This window comes from Ptychodera flava, chromosome 22 (assembly GCF_041260155.1).
Source record: "Ptychodera flava strain L36383 chromosome 22, AS_Pfla_20210202, whole genome shotgun sequence".
Taxonomy (NCBI): Eukaryota; Metazoa; Hemichordata; class Enteropneusta; family Ptychoderidae; genus Ptychodera; species Ptychodera flava.
Genome location: NC_091949.1, coordinates 1,485,720 through 1,506,057, shown reverse-complemented (window position 1 = coordinate 1,506,057; position 20,338 = coordinate 1,485,720).

Sequence of the window (20,338 nt, the reverse complement as noted above, 5' to 3'; positions counted from 1 at the left end):
ATAGCGACGTACAGACGGACGGTACATTGACTTACATTTGTGAACGGCTCGCAGACGATTCCCGGTATAGTCCGGGGTCAATTGTCATTCCGTGTGATTTGAGTGAAGATTTTTGCCAACCAAGCTCATCGATTTACTTAATGACCAAGATTTTCAAAAAACATTGTTGGCATTTTTTCTGACAACTATGAAGGTCATTTCAAGGTCATTTTCTTAAAATCAACAAAATCAGTTTTTCTTAGCTATAAAAAGATTTTTATGCCCAGTTTGCAACAAAATAATTTTTGGAAACATACATTTTGTTATGGATTATTCCTTACAATCATTAACATTTAGGTTTGTTGAAAAAAACGGCTATTGCATTAAGAATATATAGAACTACTTTACCAAAGGTCAATTAAAGGTCAGTATGAAATTTCTTTCTAATTTTTTTCCACATTTTAAATATCACATTGATTTTCCATATCTAAACATCACATTGATTATCTTGTATACGATTTCAGATTCATAAAACTTATACAACAGTTTCAGGAAATTACATGTCTAAGGGACCGGTCAGATTCTTTGGCCTTTGGGGGGCGGTGGATTCAGGGGGTCACCCTGTTTTTGACTTGGTGATAGAGGGGGTCACCGTGTTTTTGAAATACCAAATAGGGGGGGTCGACACGGGCTCATACTTGCCTAAAATGCATCTTGCCACCCACAAAGTTCATCATTGAGTTGCATTTTCGGTGTGTGCTTCGGGCGTGTAACTTTGATAATAATAAGACATATTTTTGAGAGCTTCCCCCCCAAGCGCGAAACTTAAATATATATCAGAGATATCTTTATGTGTAAAGATTTTTGGCGCAAGGCGCGTTACTTTAAAATATCAAACATATTTTTCATCACGCCCTACATCCGCATGACTTTCATATATCATATATATATATATAATATAGATATCTGGATGTTTAATATTTTCGGCTCGCCCTTAGGGCGCAGTATTTTTAGATATATCAGAGATATATGTCAGAAATATCTTGATGTCTGTATATTGAAAGTCAGTTTTGCAAAGTGTACAAATCATTATGAAATTTGCAGTTCATATGAATAGCATGACAACTTCCTGATACTTTTTTGTTTCCTCTCTATGAGAATTCACTTACAGAAAGCAACATGCACTAAAATTTCACAAATTTTACATTTGTCTTATAACAGTTCTGGAGATCTGGTTATGCATAACAAGTGTTGAATACATTCACAGCTCATTCAAAATACTGTATTCAACTTTAGAATTGAGACTTTTAAGGTCCTATCTTACAACTAACATGAAAACCACCTTTGTCGCGCACAGGGGGGTCACCCTGTTTTCAAAGTTGAATGGGAGGTCAGCCACTTTTTGACACCGGCAAAAAATAATCCACCGCCCCCAGGCCGAAGAAACTGACCGGTCCGTAACATTTCCTGTCAAAGGTCAATGACTTTTAATGCCATAACTCTAATCTGAAGAAAGTTTAGCTATAAACATAATGCAATCACACAATTCCATGTTCCTTACGTATTGCCAATATGAGTCATGTACTTCTCCCAGGTTAAAAACCGGTCCTTCAGCGAAAGCATTTTCCAACAAGGAAAAAATTCGATATCTGCAGCAAGTATGCTGGTATTGTCATTACCGACATTTGCAGATGCACTCTCACACAATGGGTGTAAGTCTGCATTTGTGTTTAAATTTCTCAAGACATTTTCAACGTTTTTGGTCCAACATCTTTTGTGATATTTAATATCAATGGCTCTAGCATCCTTTGGATCTATTGCACCACTGAGTCTGACTTTTAACAAGTCTGATTTTCCTTTGTTTACTGCCCTTTGTAGTTTTCCCCAGCATTGAATGGAGAGGACCCAAAGAAAAACTATATTGTTGACAGAAAAAACACATGCTTTTGTCGTATGTACAAGCTGATGGTCTAGTGAAAGCAACTTTAGGTTCAGATGAACCAGCACTTTCCATGGTAGATGAGGTTTAAAGTTGCTTTACCTAATAATACAGAGCTATCACCTTGCTCTAATGCTTTTTCAGAGTGCAATGTTGCTCTCTGGAGTAGACCTCTGTGGCAAGTATTTGCATAGCATTCCCTATGCCAGCTAGCACCACAAGCTCGAAGGGAAAAAGAATCATTATCCCTGAGTCTTGAACTTATTTCTGGAAAGTCGACACTATCATCAAATTCACCTCTCTGGTGAACAAACTCTGCACAGTGTCATATGCAGTGGGAATTGACACAAGCTCACCACTTGCTTCCTGACGTATCAGGCATAAAGAGAACGTTCTGAAAAAGACTGTAAGTCTGTTTCAGAACGTCCTCTTTTCGGAGGAATGGTATGTTTTTCCATACTGAAATTTTGACGATGTTATGTGCATGCAATGTCAGTTATGTGAAATATTTATAATGTGAAACGCAACCACTAAATGTTGACTATTCCGTGACGTTAAAATATCGAGTAATATCCTTTGGACAACAGTTTCTGAGAAACTACTAACACTGCCTTTGACTTCTTTTGTAGTCTTTAACCCTAAATAACCTATGGACTAAACCTGTGTCTCAATAAAGGATAAACCTATTGTTAATGTATCATTTTCCGTACTCTATATCAATGTTCTAACAATGGTGTCTTGTTAGTCTCTGGTTAGTACAACATTATGTGTACTGGAGTTGATTTTTAAAAGACACAGGTAATAGCCTATATTTCTCAGTGCAGAGGCTTAGTTTTGATAAATGGCTTCTACATGTAGCCTATGTTTAGCAACAAGTCTCTAATCCCTGCTATTATTACTAAGGAAACATCCAAATCGTTTTACATGACTTGGAGAGAAATGCAGGAAAAGGGATGACTTACTCGTACTACAAGCAAAGAGCACACTGCTAGCTGCACAGTAATCCAGTCTACACTATCTGCGCAGAGGTCTGGATTTTACAACCTACCAGAGCTGATAATACTGTGGATGGCTTATGCTGAAATGCACAGAAATTGATAAAATAAGTCTATGATGTAGTTGTCAAGCGCAGTGCATGTCAGAAACTGATCCATGTCATTATGCATGGGTAACGATGTACAACTGCAACACAAGCAAATCCTTGTAATTGCATATAAATCCACATAAAATGGTAAAAAACAGAAACAATAATGCCTCAAACAAGGCATTTTAAATCTATTATGAGCTGTTAAGTTCCTTTACACCACTGAAGGTACTATGAAGTAGTTTGGTCAATGATTATAGCCAATTGTATGCACTACAATGCTTAATCAATGGAATTTGCTGAGTAACGAATGACCTTGAATTTGACCTTGACAAAGTGGAAAGAAAAAATGCCAACAATGTTTTTTGGACTCTCCAGATATTAAGGAACAAAATGATATATGTTGACAAGAGTCTTCACGAAATGCACACGGAAGCCAAAATCACGACAAGTGACCCCGGACTAGTAATTGCAGGTCTCTCCGGGCCGTGTGTACATAGAAAATATACTCGGCATCTTTACTGCTGTTCGCGTTCACAAATTTAGAACTTTGTCTGTCCCTGGTACTGTATACACGTTTTTGCAACAATATGACATCATTTGACTGGCGATTCCATAGAAAGATCACGAAATTGTCCACTAGATAACTCCCTGATCACAAGTACACAGCCGACGGTACTAAAATCTAACTTCGCGCCGATCAAGCCTCATGACGTTCACGGAAGTGCGATCTATAAATTATTACGCGATTGATAATGTAGTCCCGTTTTTGAAACGCTGGAGTTGACTCTACATCTGCACCAATCCGTTATGTTTCATACTTGATATAGAATTTAATTTATAAGTTTGATGAAAATGGATACTTTTAACCATAGAAAGACTCAAAAGAGAGTAAAATTTCTTTCAGCACAAAGAATCAATATCAATGCGCGAACTGATCTTGATGAACCGTGACCTCCATGCGTGCGTGACCTCGTGTGTAAACATGTCGGCTGGGCTGCTGCTCACGCTCGCTGCTCATAGCTGGCTTAGGACGCGTTGAAAGTTAGCGAGGTAGCATATTGGATTTTCGTACAGCGGCTCGGGATGGAGTGTAATCCTAACCTCAAATTTGTGCTCGGCAATCTAACTCTATCGCTGAAAACATGGACAAAAGCCTTCACATCAATGTCATCAGAAGGCGAGATTTTGTTCACGATGACGGGACACAGACTGTACATAGGGCACTGTACGCACGTCGGGACGCACGTACCGTATTCTGCTTGAAGCACGGCCGTGCTCTGAGGTAGTAGTAGCCCTGCGTACAGGTCTGTGTGTTCCCGGCGTTACAGGCCGTGTAACGCCGGGAACACACAGACCTGTACGCAGTAAGGTAGTAGCGGGTCCTTGCTTATACCATGGAGGTATGCTAATACCAACATTGACATTTACTTGGGGCATGTTTCTACATTGAAAAGTTCTCATCTCTCGTTACTTTTATGGTACAGATTTGCAGTAACAAAAGTCTACGCGTCCTTACACAGATCATCAGCATGATCAGACGCACATTTCGTTCGAAACTGCTTGCATTTTGGTATCATTCACAGAAAATACAGGGTTTAACTTGCAAGACAGACAAGTCCCTGATTTAAAAATTTGTTTTCCTAAAGTTCAGTTGTCGATCCAACCATGATTAACCCGACCAGATTGTTGCTTTCACCAGCTTAAGTGTGCTTTAAAAGCTGTACATTATCTACCAGTTATTATAATTTATATGTGCATTGTCTGTTATAAAAATACATAAATATAAAATATAAATGAAACGTCAGTTTTGTTTTCTTGAGTATGAACTGTCACAAACTGCAATGGTTCACTGTACTCCCTTGGAATGCAATAGTTGGCAATATGTCCAGCATGTGTTGCTGCATATTTGCAGCAATAATCTTGTTTGCAGCAAATTTGCAGCAACTTAGCCGTTTACTGCAAATTGGCTGCAAATTGATCTAAGGGTTTGCGGGAGGGTCATAGCTAGCTGTAAACTTCTGCAACTCCTTCCTGCAAGCTATGCTTGCTGCGTATTTGCTGCAAACTTGCTATAGAAATAATCTTCAGTAAGGGAAAATATTCAAATTTTATTTTATTTGAAAACCAGGTGCAAAGCAGTCACCTATTAAGAGTCAAATTCCATTTCATTTGCACCAGCCATTCCCAGGCATTCCGAAATGATCAAATTCTATTTCATTCACAAACCAGGCGCAAACTGGTCATAAAAAATACTCAAATTCTGTTTCATTTGCAATCCAGGCATAAACCGGCATTCCCAAACGGTCAAAATCAATTTCATTCACAAACCAGGCACAAACCGGTCACTTAAAGAGTAAAATTCTGTTTCATTTGCAATCCGGGCATAAATCGGGCATTCCCAAATGGTCAAATTCAATTTCATCACAAACCAGGCACAAACCGGTCACTTAAAGAGTAAAATTCTGTTTCATTTGCAATCCGGGCATAAATCGGGCATTCCCAAATGGTCAAAGTCAATTTCATTCACAAACCAGGCACAAACCGGTCACTTAAAGAGTAAAATTCTGTTTCATTTGCAATCCGGGCATAAATCGGGCATTCCCAAATGGTCAAATTCAATTTCATTTACAAACCAGGCGCAAACCGGTCATAAAAAATAAAGAAATTCTATTTCATTTACAATCCAGGCATAAACCGGGCATAAATGTCGGTTAAAAATAGCTAAGTCATAATGCCGGTCGCTTTCCAGTCATAAAAGTTGGTTAAAAAAAAACTAAGTCCTAATGCCGGTCGCATTCCGGTCAAAAACGTTCAGTTTACGGTCACTTGTGTTTGCTAAAAAATCAAAGTAAACACTAAAACGGGCACTTTCCAGGCAGTGAAAAGGTGCACCAGGCACAAACCGGGCACATACCAGGCACAAACCGGGCACATACCGGGCACTTTCCGGTCAACAGATTTGGTAAGGCTGACTGTTCTCCTGTACTTTCAAATTCTGCCCTGTCAGATATCTTAGTGGAAACCTTGTCATGATACCCATCCAAATAAACAATACTGTATGGTAAACAATACTATATGGTTGGATAGTGGTTACAGCATGAGCTTTGTATCTACATTTTATTGTGACTTTGAATTTTCTTTTGCCGGTCACATCTTTTTCAACTGTCATGAGGTAACCGATGATATTCCAGCAGGATATGAAAGGTCTGTCCTATTGCTGTAGTTTTGTAAATGTTACAAATACATGTCTTGGTATTTAACTGGTCTAAGTGGGGGGGGGGAGGGGAGGGATCAGTCAAAATTTCTGTGTTAGAGACTGGGTTACTCAAATGCATTTGGGTTGGCATGGGGTTTACTCAAAATTTCAGAATACTATGAAATTCCCCAGACTCCCCCCCCCCCCAAGGTCGTAAATAATTACAACTCCCTAAGTAAGATTTTTACCACAGGAAACATTAATTTTATTCACTCTTCATCCTTTGTTAACCTTAGAAAGTTTGATTATGTAAAATTGTGTTGTTACTTGTTGTAATCTTGAATTGTTGAAATGAATAAAATCTTGGAAAGTAAAACATGATCCTGTGTCACTGTTGTTCCTGTCTTGTTTCACCATCAGAGAAAAAAAAGATTCTGATAAATTCACACCCAATTGCTCTACCTACAAAACAGAAAAATTATTGAAATTTTTCAGGCAAAACACACGCCCTCTCACCAGTAATACTTGTAAGTTCAATGCAACTCTGCATAACAATGTTCGGACGGGAGAGGTGACCATAGAGGGCGAACGTCCTACTGGTACTCGTGTGACAGGCTTGCAACCACATGACATACTCCGATGCGCGCGTACTGGTCTACAGTGTTGAGCGGGTACCGGTAGACTCATGATTGCCCATGCGTAGTATTGCAGAGCAAGATCACTGGTCTGGTTCCGTATTTGTCCGGTTCCCTGCTATGCCCCTTTCTACCGCTGGTTGCGGTATACTCACGAAAAGTAGAAAGGGCCCGGGAACCAGACCTAGTTCCAGACCTCAAACCCTGCATGCGGCGCGCGCGAGCTGCGAGTAACCGCAAACAAACCAGCCTTGTTTCCAGACTGGTGGATACAGGGACTGTCACCTGGTCCAATTTCACCATAGTTACCATGGAAAGAGACAATCTAACAATAATAGATTTTAAGCAAGTGGCCGCGGCCGCGATTGTGCAGGTACTGACAGTGTGCCTTTGTCCATGGAGGTAGCTATCTCCATGTTTTGTCCAAGCTTCCGGGCGGTACTTTAATCTTGGGTGAAAGTTTCCCAATGCTCTTCGGCTAAGCTTGTCGGCGATAAAGATTAATTCAATCTCTTTTGCAAATCTTGAGATCGGGATCATTTTGTGTCCAAAGATTGTGTACCAGTGATTAAAGCTTCAATGAAGCTTGGCATTTTAACCTTCACCAAAGGACAAACAATGAAGCTTTACCGTTTACGTATGGCCGGAAAACGCAGACATGCAGTTTGGTTGATATCGCGTTGTATTCGAGTGATGTGTCCTAGATGGGGACACATTAGGGACCGTTCAGGTTTTACGGCCTGTGGGGCCCGCAAAATCTTGTCGCCGGTGTTCAAAAAATATAGCTCCCCCCCTGCATATTTCGTGAAAAAAGATGACCCCCCCCCCTTTGTCAGACGAAAAAAATTGATGGACCCCCCCCCCCCCCCCCCCCCGCTGAAAAATATAACCAAAACCCTTATGTCAAATTTACGGTTTGGATTTGAACTCCGGTATGCGGCGCACTTTATTCTTGTAGCAGATATGCCAGTGCACAAACTTCTGTGCTGTTAAAATGCACAAACAAAGGCAGCCCTCCAGTTCAGAGGGTCATGGGCCATTACATTAAGTCAACTTTTATTTTAGTGGGCCTCCAAAGGCGGCCCTCCGGTAAAGAGGGTCGATCATGGCCATGGCATAAATTGAACTTTATTGTAGGTATTATGTTTTTGAAAATGTGGTGACCCCCCCCCCCTTTCCTACCAGTGAAAAAGCGATGACCCCCCCCCCCTCGCGGATTCCAAAATTATAATGACCCCCCTGGATTTTTGCTGGCCCCCGGCCGTAAAAACTGAACGATCCCTTACTTCAAGTACACATTACAAGTTGACATGATTTCCTCATACAGTTGGCTTTATTTCTTCATGATGCCAAAAACAAAACATTACCTGAAAGGTACCTTCTAAATATTGAATCATATTTCTGCTTTCAACTGATCTTCAATAATATTCTATGCTCGTTTCCTACTCTGTGACCCAAGTATTGTTTCTCAGTGTCAATAAATTACTGTCTTTCAGGTATCTAACCTAAATTTCCATAATGAATACTTTGATGACTGCGTTTGAACATACAAATATTACTATGGGTCCGCATTACTTTCCTGATGTATCATATTGGGAACTGAGAAATATTCAGATAGGACACCAATTGAAAAATTGAATCTTAAGTTGTGTAAAATACTTCTCCAAGTTAATCAGTCAGCAACAAATTTAGCAGTGAGAGGTGAGATGGGCAGGCATCCTCTTTTAACTTTTATCAAGAAAATGATGGTTAAATATTGGTATAGAACATACACTAAGAAAGAAAATACTTTGATCCATGAGGTGATGGTATTTTGTACTAACAATAACATGGCCTGGGCAACTGCAATGCAAGAAATTACAGGATTGGAGAGAGTTGGTAATTTTTGGCAAAATGATAAAAAGGTAGTGTGAAAAACTTAACAGATAAGATAAGTAATGACTACATTTTAAAATGGAAAAATGAAGTTAATGCAGAAAAGACATCATCAGGAGAGAATAACAAATTACGCATTTATAGAAAGTTTAAAACGGATTTTAAAATGGAAAAGTATTTAAGCTGTATCAAGGATAAAAATGACAGAAAATACATTACCAAGCTGAGAATAAGTGACCATAATCTGATGATTGAGAAAGGTAGACACATGAGACCAAAACTAAAAGCTGAGGACAGAATTTGTAATAGGTGTGATACCAACTCAGTTGAGGACGAATTTCATTATATCATGTGTTGTCCATGTCATACACAATCACGACAAAAATTGTTATACTCGATAGCAGTCAACAATGAAAATTTCAACAACTGGGATTTGCAAGCCAAATTTTGCTACATAATGAGCAATACAGATAGCATGATATACCTCACAACATTTATCCAAGAAACAGATATATTTTAAGATTACCCCACATTTCATATTCTGCATAAAGTTATATCTTATATTTATATTTATATATATATATGTATATTTATTATTTTTTGATAAGTATCCTTTTCTTATTTTTGTAGTATTAGTTCTTGACTATATATGTTCACCTTTGAGGGAATACGTCAATAAAGTTATCGATCTTATATTAGTTGTGAAGCGAGGAAATGTGTCACTGTCACTGATGATATCTTCTCACGAACAAAATTATTCTCCCAAGCTTTGAAAATGTCCTTAAAGTATGTCCAAATATGAGTCAAGTAGTTTTGCAGAAATGATAGTCCATGACGAAAACCTTTGATGTTGAATGTTTCACAGATACAGCATTCTGCAGACCTTTCATGTAGGCCTAATAAATGTAAAAAATGTATAAGGATGTGTTTCGTGCAAGACCAGCCGAAACTGCCGATGATGTCCGAGCGGCCCTCCCGACGAAGTCCCTGTAGTAGCCTAAGTGTCAAGAATGTATTTCGTGCAGACCTCTCATGTAATACATGTAGGCCCCCCTATTAAATGTAAAAAAATGTATTGAATGTAAAAAATGTATTTCGAAGTCCCGATAGTTAGGTGTATCCACAGTCACTTGTGATATATTCCGCTCTCGGACTATTGCGCCCCATAGATGTAAACACGTCTATGGGGCGCTTAGTCCGAGAGCGCATTCACAAGTGACTGTGGTGTATCAGTTTCGTCCGGGCATCATTAAAAAATGTATTTACATGTAATGTAAAGAATGTATTTCGTGCAAGACCAGCCCAAACTCCCGGTGATATCTAGCTGTGGGTCCATAGCTGTGGTGTTTTCGGATGGGATTTCTTCCTTTTACGGGTTAAAAACGTTCAAGTCAAAACCAGACCGTAGGCCTATAAGGGGACGGACCATTAGATCTTGGGAGGGGGGTGGTCAAAAACAGAAAAAAAAATTTTTCAGAGCAGAAAGTTAGGAAAAAAAAAATCTTCAAACTAGTTTGCAAAATAAAAAAAAAATAAATAAGAAGACAAAGGCGTAAAAAAAAAATCTGCAAAAGTCTTTAAAATTTTGAATTTTTTTTAGATTTTACCGACAGAAAGCAACTTTCTGTATTTTTTAGTACATCCTCCCGGCACATTTTTAATTTTAATTTATACATTTAGAGTGACTGTATCCCTTATACTGGAAGTTGTGATTATCTTATCTTTTCAGGACTTTTGTATTCTGATCACTTGAATATTATGAAATTATAGAGCCTGTTTTCTACTTGTTTCCTGCGTACAAACCAAGCAGGTACACTAGGTAAAACATTGAAACTATGGTATGGTTGTCAGGACAGAAAGTTGTATTTGCCTTTTAAGATCAAGGTAAACAGATGCAGGCCACATCAGTTTCATTTTTTTCACAGCATTTTATTGCAATGATGAATGCAAGAATGGGTGAACAAGTAGAAACACGTCAATAATGATAAAACAACATATCAAGTCATTATGTATTATTTTGCTTTTAAAAAGGCATTTTCAATTCTTTTTTCTCAAAAAACAGCCTCAAAAAACAACAGCAACACATGTTTTAACATTCAACAATACACTACGTAGAATGCCATCTATCCAACAAATCCCAACACAAAAACACACAAAAGGGTTGAACTTTGAAAGTTTCTCGATAGCAAATACTGAATAAATCTGCATGAATAATCGTTTTTGTGTAGCAAATTTCAAAGAAATTGGACAAGCCCTTTCAGAGAATACAGATTTTTTGACCATGAATGGCATAAATTGCCCTAAAAAGACAAATATTGAAATTTCAACACATCTATACACATCCAATCAGTTTGGACATGCTGCTACAGAGAAATAGATGTTTTGATCAAAAAAGGGCAACAATTGCTCTAAAAACACAAATATGCAAATTTAACTATATTATTTAGCTTATTTTAGCTTCTCAGCTTGTCAAAATCAATTGTAAATCATGAGATATGCATGATGTTTGGTGGGGTGAATGTAGGCATTTCACCACGCAGTAGAAAGGGAAGCCAGGAAACCAAAATAGTCAATTTTCAAAACTATAGGAAGCTACTGAGGAGCAAGAAGACCATGTTTCAGAGGAAGATGTGTAATCCGAAAAAAATGCTCCCAAAGTGCCACCAAATAACACCATTTTTATCTCTATTTTTCAAAAGCTCCAACAGCAGGAGGGGGGACACCCCCCTCCTGACCTCCCCCGCAAAAATACTCCCCAAGTGCCACCAAATAACGCCATTTTAATCTCCATTTTCAAAAGCTCCAACGGCAGGAGGGGGACACCCCCTCCTGACCACCCCCCACAAAAATACTCCCCAAGTGCCACCAAATAACACCATTTTAATCTCCATTTTCAAAAGCTCCAACGGCCCCCCCCCCTCCTGACCCCCCCGCAAAAATATCCCCAAGTGCCACCAAATAACACCATTTTAATCTCTATTTTTCAAAAGCTCCAACAGCAGCAGGGGGACACCCCTCTCCTGACCTCCCCCCCCCCGTGACCGCTTGCGTGGCCGCTTGTGGTGCTTGGCACCACATCTTTGCCCTCTTATCTTCAGACAGCGACGAACTAAAAAAAATTATAAATCTGAAAATTTACTCTGAAAAAAAAAATTTGCACAGCTATATATTAATCTCAGTTGGAAAAAAAAAATTTCAGAAATTTACAATAGTAAAAAAAAATTTTTCACAATTTCATTGTGACCCACCCCCCCTCCCAAGGTCTAATGGTCCATCCCTAAGGCAAAGTCCCGCCGCGTCAGAAATACCACAGCTATGGACCCACAGCTAGATGTGGTAGAGGGATTACCATTCGGTAAGGCACTAGAAATCCCGTCCAAAAACTGTACCACAGCTATGGACCCGCCACAGCTAGATGATATCCACAGGCTCTTGACTCAATGCGGGCGAACCGCTAGCCATCACTGATGCAATAAAATACATCAGTGACGGCTAGCGGTTCGCCTGCATTGAGTCAAGAGCCTGTGATGATATCCACCGGCGCGGCCGTTCCGACGAAGTCCCGAGAGAGTTACGTGTATTTCGTCCGGACATAGGCCTAATGTATTTCGTGCAGACCTTTCATCTATGCCCTAAATGTAAAGAATGTAAAGAATGTATTTCATGCAGAACTTTCATGCAATAAATGTGAAAATGTAAAGAATGTAGGCCTATTCACAGTCCCTCGTGGGTTATTCAGCTCAGGTGCCGTGCCGATTTTATCCCTTGCCGATTTCGTTCCCCGCGCATGCGCTGACTATCCAAAAGGGCTTCACTGGGTAAAATCGGTTGGCTGGTCCCCGCCTCAGCTAGTCACGTGAGACGCAGTGATCAGCGAATAAAATCGGCAGCTATAGCTGCCGATTTCGGCTAAACATCTGCCACGACGTACCTCGGCCATGCCTCGGATGCGTACGCGATCTTGCCAGTTTGCGCCCCATTATCAACCAATACTGTTCATCTGCAGGAATTTCGGTACAAGTATACGATTTGACAGGCTAATGATAAGAAGGCCTATGATAGAATGCTTCTCAACAAAAAGTCGAAACCGCTGACATGTGGTATTAGGGTATAATTCTACATATTTTGTTAAAAATACAACTAATGCTAAAGTGTTTTATACCGAGAAAGACATTATCAGTATGCTTGATTTCCTCATTGACAACATATTTGTTGAATTTGGAGGACACATTTTCCAACAGTGTATAGGAATTCCCATGGGCACTAACTGTGCTCCCTTACTTGCTGACTTATTTCTGTTAATTTCTCATACGAGGCAGAATTTATCCAGAACCTTATCAAGCAGAAAAAGGTCTCTGTAGCTCGTACTTTCAACCTAACATTTAGATACATAGACGATGTTATTTCATTGAATAACTCTGAATTCAGTAAATATCTCGCTATGATTTATCCTCCAGAATTGGAGATTAAAGAAACTACAGAAACGGCCTCTTCTGCTTCATATCTGGACATTTTACTTGAATTTGACTCCAATGGTCACCTTTCTACTAGGCTATATGACAAGAGAGATGATTTCAACTTTAGTATAATTAATTTTCCACACCTCATCAGTAATATTCCACTCTCACCTGCTTATGGGGTATACATTTCCCAGCTTATACGATATGCAAGAGCATGCAGTTCATATGGTGATTTTGTAGAGAGACATGGCCATCTCTCTTTCAAACTGTTAAATCAAGGTTACACCAGAGCAAGACTTGTCTCTACATTCAAACGCTTTTTTGGCGGGTATCGCAAGCTGGTAGATAAATACAATATCTCTCTTCGACAAATGATCACTATTGGCATCGATGACATGGGGCCTTAGTTAGTAACCACTACCTATCTGACTTACAGATTGATATATGGCGGGTGCCACATGTGGGGCAGGATGCGCTTACTATTTTCGAAACACCTGACATCACTTCTTGGTCTTCCATATATCTTTCTTTCATGAATTTGACTTTGTTTGTGTACCGTCTATTTACTGTCTGTTCTGTGCTGTTTTGTGTCTATGTTTACAACTATTGTCTTACAAATTTTGACCTAGTGTTATTGGATTATGGATTGGTATGATTGCGATTATTATAGAAGGAAGTGGGTCAGATTCGGGGCTACATGTCTGGGGCCGTTTATGAATAGAAACCATGTTGGATAGTCTGCGCATGTGCGGGGACGAAATCAGCAAGGGATAAAATCGGCGCGGCACCGGGACTATTCGCCCCATAGACGAGTGTACAGAAGCGAGAAACAACCCAAGTCTGGAAACAGAATGGCTATAAAAACCACGCCATGTCACATTCCGTGTCCGATTTCACAGTGAAAATTAGCAAGTTCATCTATCATGCAACCGTCGATCGTTCCCTATCATTCTAAAATTTCATATCTGATACTTTATCTGATTCAAAAACGCTCATTTCGTGTGATTATCAGCCGAATTCTACGGACACCTCGCCAAAAACTGAGGGTGAGCAACGTACATTCCGGTCACCTCTTGGGTACCTCCACTTTACTGACGTTGGCGCCGCCTACCCATGAGGGATGACTGGAATGTTGCTTAGCTTATGTTTTGGCCAGGTGTCTCTCGAACTCGGCCGAAAATCACAGGAAATGAGCATTTTGTAAGCAGATGAAGTATCAGGTATGAATTTTCGTGTGATTTTCGGCCGAGTTCAGAAGACACGTCGTCAAAACATAAGGCATGAACAACCTTCCAGTCGGTCACCCCTCATGGGTACGCAGCGCTAACGTCAGTAAAGTGGAGGTGCCCAACGTCCACTGGGAGGTGACTGGAATGTTGCTCACGCTTATGTTTTGGCCAGGTGTCCGTCGAATTCGGCCGAAAATCACACAAAACGAGAGTTTGTGAAGCAAATTAAGTACTAGGTATGAATTTTGAGAATGATAGGGAACGGTCGACGGTTACATGATAGATGAACTTGCTAATTTTCACAGAGAAATCGGACACGGAATGTGACATGGCGTGGTTTTTATAGCCATTCTGTTTCCAGACTTGAGGTGTTTCTCGCTTCTGTACACTCGTCTATGGGACGAATAGTCCCAGAGCTGAATAGCCCACCAAACGACTGTGGCCTATTTGGTGCAAGAATGAATGTAATATTAAATGTAAATCGTGCAGAATTCTTGACTAGTGGCCATGAATGTTTAGTTTCAGTGACAATGCACGATCTCAATGCTTTAAAAGTTGCATCTGAGCTTTTAGCTTGGCTGCTTGCACAATCACCCGTGGTCTATTCTTCTCCGCGTCTATGCGCCCAATAGACGTGCACATGTGTACAGGCATATGTGCACACGTCTATGGGGCGCATATATATAGATGCAGAGCGAAATAGACCACAGGTGACAGTACTGTTTACTGCTAATTTTTTTATCTTGATTGATGCCCTCCAAAATGTAGCATGACCTCAGATGACCTTTGACCCTTTTTAATGTGTCTCAGTAATGATAAGCCAGTAGCTCCCACATAGTTCTTGCAGTTGGCAGAACTGCGTGTTACCGCTCAAGTAAGTTAATGCATGGGTGTTTGTACCCATCAAGCCCAAAAGTAAGAAAATGATCAATTATCTTTAAAAACCACCAGATTTGATTGATATTTGGCCTAATTATTGGAATTATTAAATTCTTTAAAAAATGTCTGCCTAAATCTTGACGAGTTGAGTCACGTGACCAAATCTTGATATTTTCCCGCCAAAATTTACGTCTTTATTAATTTTAATATTCCAACCGTAAACCGTTAAATTTCTTGATTTTCTTTGCACTTTTGGAAACAACATCTATCATATTCTTTCAAAAATACATGGCACTCATGAAACTCTATCTATACTTCTTTCTGATATTCAAAATATTCATGTAAAACGTCAAAAATATTGTATTTGTTGTTTTTTGTGAAGAAATAATATTCAAAATTCAATAATTTCGCATCTGCCACTAGTTCTAACACAAGTTCCCATCCCATTTTACATTAATGGTCATAATATTTTAAATATTTGATGTTTAGCGGTTGGAATATTCAGTTATTTGCAATATACAATTTTGGCGGGAAAATAACAGATTATGGTCACGTGACCCGACTTAGGTAATATATTATGATAAATTCAACTTAATCAAATGCGAAACATATTTGTGGCAAGTTTCACAATTTTCTGACCAGGTTGATTAAAAAGTATGTTCAAACTGATTTTACATGTATGCAAGCCTATGCCCATGCATTAACATACCTGAGCGGCGTTATAGGCCTGCCACCTCAGTGTGAGGCCGTATAAGGAGTATATATTAACCAGTATGCAACAAAAGCATAATATTTTTTTTTCCAAAATTTTGGATGAACCAACTTGCCTGTATCTCAGCAACAACAAGGGCACGAGTTAAGGTTTGCTGTATGTTCGATGGTACCATGATGAGACAAAATTTATTCTCGAAGATTTGGGTTGACCTTTGACGACCTTTGATCTAGTAATACAGGGGCGAAAAGGTTTGTGTTTTTTTGTATCTTTACCAGCTGTTATGCAAAGAAAACTTCGTAATTTTGGGATGACATTGGACCTACTTTAATGTTTCTCAGTGAGGGAAGAGTTTTGGTTAATTGTTTTTATGAATTTGGATAACCTTTGATGACCTACCTAGTCTCATTTACCTTAGTTTAATAGTACCACAATGGCAGTTTGGTTTATTTTGTATGAGCAGTATGCAAATAGATTTCCCCCCAAATTTTTGGGTTCTTCCCTTTATCTCTGCATCCCTTAATCTCTGCAATTGCCAACAGGTATAGGTCAGGTGTAGACATTTATGAAGATAGTCTCTCAAGCTTATTATTCTCACAACGAGTACACCTCATTACTTATGTGCACACCTAATCCAAGGCTGAAAAAGAGAGAAAGATAATTTGTTCTGGCTTCATATGGACAAGCATTGACCGAAATTCTCACCCAATGATTTTGACTAAAAATTCCTCTTGTTGCCAATTGTTCCATCATGCTTTAAGGCCCCCTGAGTAATGCAGCGAGTCCAGCTTTCATCTTCTCCTTCCAAGGCTAAATGTAATCGACGAAATAGCGAAACCGTGAAATAGTGAATGAAGAAGTAAAGAAACTTAGTAGTTAATTCAAATATTTATAAAGAAATAATTAGAAACTGAAATATCTATGAAATAAACAAATCCGACAAACAGAGGATCGATTCAATGTAACACCCGCTCCACAAGCTATCCATTGGCCTGCTATTACAGCGCCCTCAAGTGAGTGAGGGAAGTGAGAGAAATTAAAGGGAGGGAGGGCTGGCATTTTTCAAAATGACGCTGTGCTTAAAATAGTGAACCTTCAAAAGTGTTGGTGACCTCCCCTATTTTCATGCATGCAAACAGTGACCTTTCCCTATATGTCACGGTCCACATCAATAATATTTAGACCCTTTTTTCTTGTGGCCACCTTGGATTTTAACCTCGAAATTTACCTTATTTGTATAGTAGGTGATCAATCAAATTTCTTTACATACACTTTGTAGACCATATGGCCAGTCTGCTACATTGCAAACGTCAATGTCTTAAACCATGTCCTCGTTAATCTTGCTATGAAGATTTTGAAAGTATTATTTTTTCTGAATTTTCTATGACCTTTGACCTGCCCTAGACCTTGCAGCAAAGCTATGACTGTATCGTTTCCTACATACAGTTGGAGAGGGCTGGTGTATATTGAAAAATAACCGGTAAGGGATGAAAACATATAATTAAAATTTGGAGTTTATGGTGACCTTTGACCCTCATCATCCTGTACCTCATTTATTATACAATTATGAAATTAAAGGCTAGTCAATAGAGCTAGATATCTGACATTTGTGGACAGGGATGATTTTGTAAGTAAAGTTTTCCGTCAAAATTTCATGTTACCAGGATGACCTTTGACCTCGATTTCATCAATATGCCTAGAAATTGGTAATTTCAAGAGCTACAGCCTTCGTATTTGGTGGGATGAGGCACCTAATGGCGTCACATACTGAACCTCATTAATTCGTGACAACACCAGCCCTCCTTCCTGGTAATTTCTGTCCAGTCCCTCATTTCACCATTTCGCAGTTTCGCTATTTTGTCGATTACAATTAGCCTCCTTCCACCATTTTTTAAGTAAAGGAAATGGCACTGGGTCTACAAGAACTCATGTGGTATACGGCTGGTACATGTGACATAGCTGTAACCTCCACAAATGTAATAATCTCCACAAATGTAATATTAACTACAATTGTAATAAAATCAACCACAAATGTAATAAAACAGTCAACCATTAATGTAACAACCCGCAACCACAAATGTAATAAACAAATTAACCATAAATGTAATAAAACTCAACCATAAATGTAATAAACTTGAACTTGCATATGTGATCATTTGTTTATCAATGCTCTGAGAAAATAATAACTTTAATAAGACTACTGTAATGTAATTGCATATTTCCTGGAACTAGGTTTCCTTTTCAAAACACAGATTAGAATACTTTGAGAACCTTATCAGAAAACGGCGAGGTACTAATCAAACCGTTAGATATTGGAAGTGGAACAGCAGTTCTAGACACTGATAATTACATAATAAGGAAGCGTCAAAATAACTCGTCAACCAGTGATACCACACAAAGTTTATGACAGATGACTCAGAACAAATAACAGAGATAAAACCTTATAACAGAAACTTACGACACAAAACATGTTGACGAGAACATATATCTATATTTCAATCTAGTAAAAACAATACGAGCACTACCTTGAACACAGTAGAACAAAATTAGACATCCTAGCATCCCCAGTGAAGGAACAAATTTCAAGTGGGACAACATAGGAATACAGACAATCTATCGATTATTCCACACAATTTATCCACTGAAGACGAATTTGAGGCGACTGATTAAGAAAGTACGGCAATTTTCGAAAAACGGCGTTAAAGGATCGTAGTGTTATACAGTCTCCTCCACTCTGGAGTAGAGACTGTACTAACGTTCAGATTACAGCTGTGTCTCGCCATGGCCAATCAGTTCTGTACACAAAACAAGGAAACGTAAAATACACTTTCAAATATACAAAACACACTAAACGAAAGCAATTAAGATATGAATAATGTGTGGAGTTGCTTTCCTTATTACATAGATAAATATTTAACTGCTAATTCCTCAATTGCAACGACAAAATAGATTTATTACATTTATGGGTGACAAGTACGTATACATTTATGGGTGATTTTTTTATTACATCTATGGTTACCATTTATTGCAATTGTGGTTGGTGTTTTTATTACATTTATGGTTGATTTTTGTTACATTTATGGGTGATATTACATTTATAGGTGCACTTTATTACAATTATGGTTGATGTTACATTTGTGGAGATTATTACATTTATGGAGGCTACAATAGCTGCCATATAGTTCTATAAATATCAAAAAATGGCTTGTTATTAGGAACTGAGGACCAACAGGTCGATATTTGCCATGTATCATGCAGGTCCTATGTGTTTTTAAATATTTGCACAGAACAATTGCAATCAGTGTACCGCATTCCAGACGGCAGAGTGTACCGTGCATGCATGTAATGAATGTGTGCCTGAGGTGGAGTGAGTGGCAAGCAATGCAAGCTTTTTTTTTTGAAAAAGATAAATTAATTTCAACATGGTCACAAATAAAAAAAACTACATGACTGTGAATGCATAAAAATTTCAATGCAACTTGTCTGAAAAAAACCCAAAAAAATAGCTGTTTAATTATAAAGATCATCATATAAATGCATTCAAGATGCATTCTTATAAGTGAAATATAATGTATTCATCCATGAGGAAATTAAGATAACATTTTAATTGCATAACGGGATAGGATTGAAGGGAAACTTTAATCACATCAAGAGTAACTGAATTTTGAATATTCCACACTGTATATTTTTACAAAGGAAGTAATACAATAAATAATTTTCGATTCCTGCCATTGCAAATCTTTTGATATCGATATTTTTATCGAAGTTTTATTTTCTGAAAAAGAAAGAAATACATTTCTGCCAGATTTCTTTCACGTATTTACACTCAAATAAGATGTGTTCTAGTGTTTCTTCTTGGCCACAAATATTGCATTTCCTATCACTTAAATTGAAAGTTTTGGCCAAGCTTCCTGCGACTAGGCCTCTATGGAAAATCTTTCAATTTAAAGCATTACCTGAATTGCTAACAATTCCTGTTGAATTAAGACGACTGAATAAAGTATCTTTGTAACTGTCAGTGAGACTTAGATTCTCAGCCCATTTTTGACCAATTTAACCTTGACTGCATGCCATTTATTATCCACCATAAATTTCCAATATGACTTGGTTTTGACATCACTTTTTGTCAGACAATAATTCTCTAAGTCTAAAATATCATAGATGTCTTCATTTTGAATGTTAGAAGTGATAATTTGTTTCCAGGAATCTGGTATAGCATTGAGGAGTGTTTCATACTCAGTCTTAATTTCCTCTTGCACATGTCTATTTGTACCTCCTCTAATTTTTGCAATTATTTCCCATTGTTGAAGCCAGTCATTACTATTATCATTCCGGATGTCCTTAAGC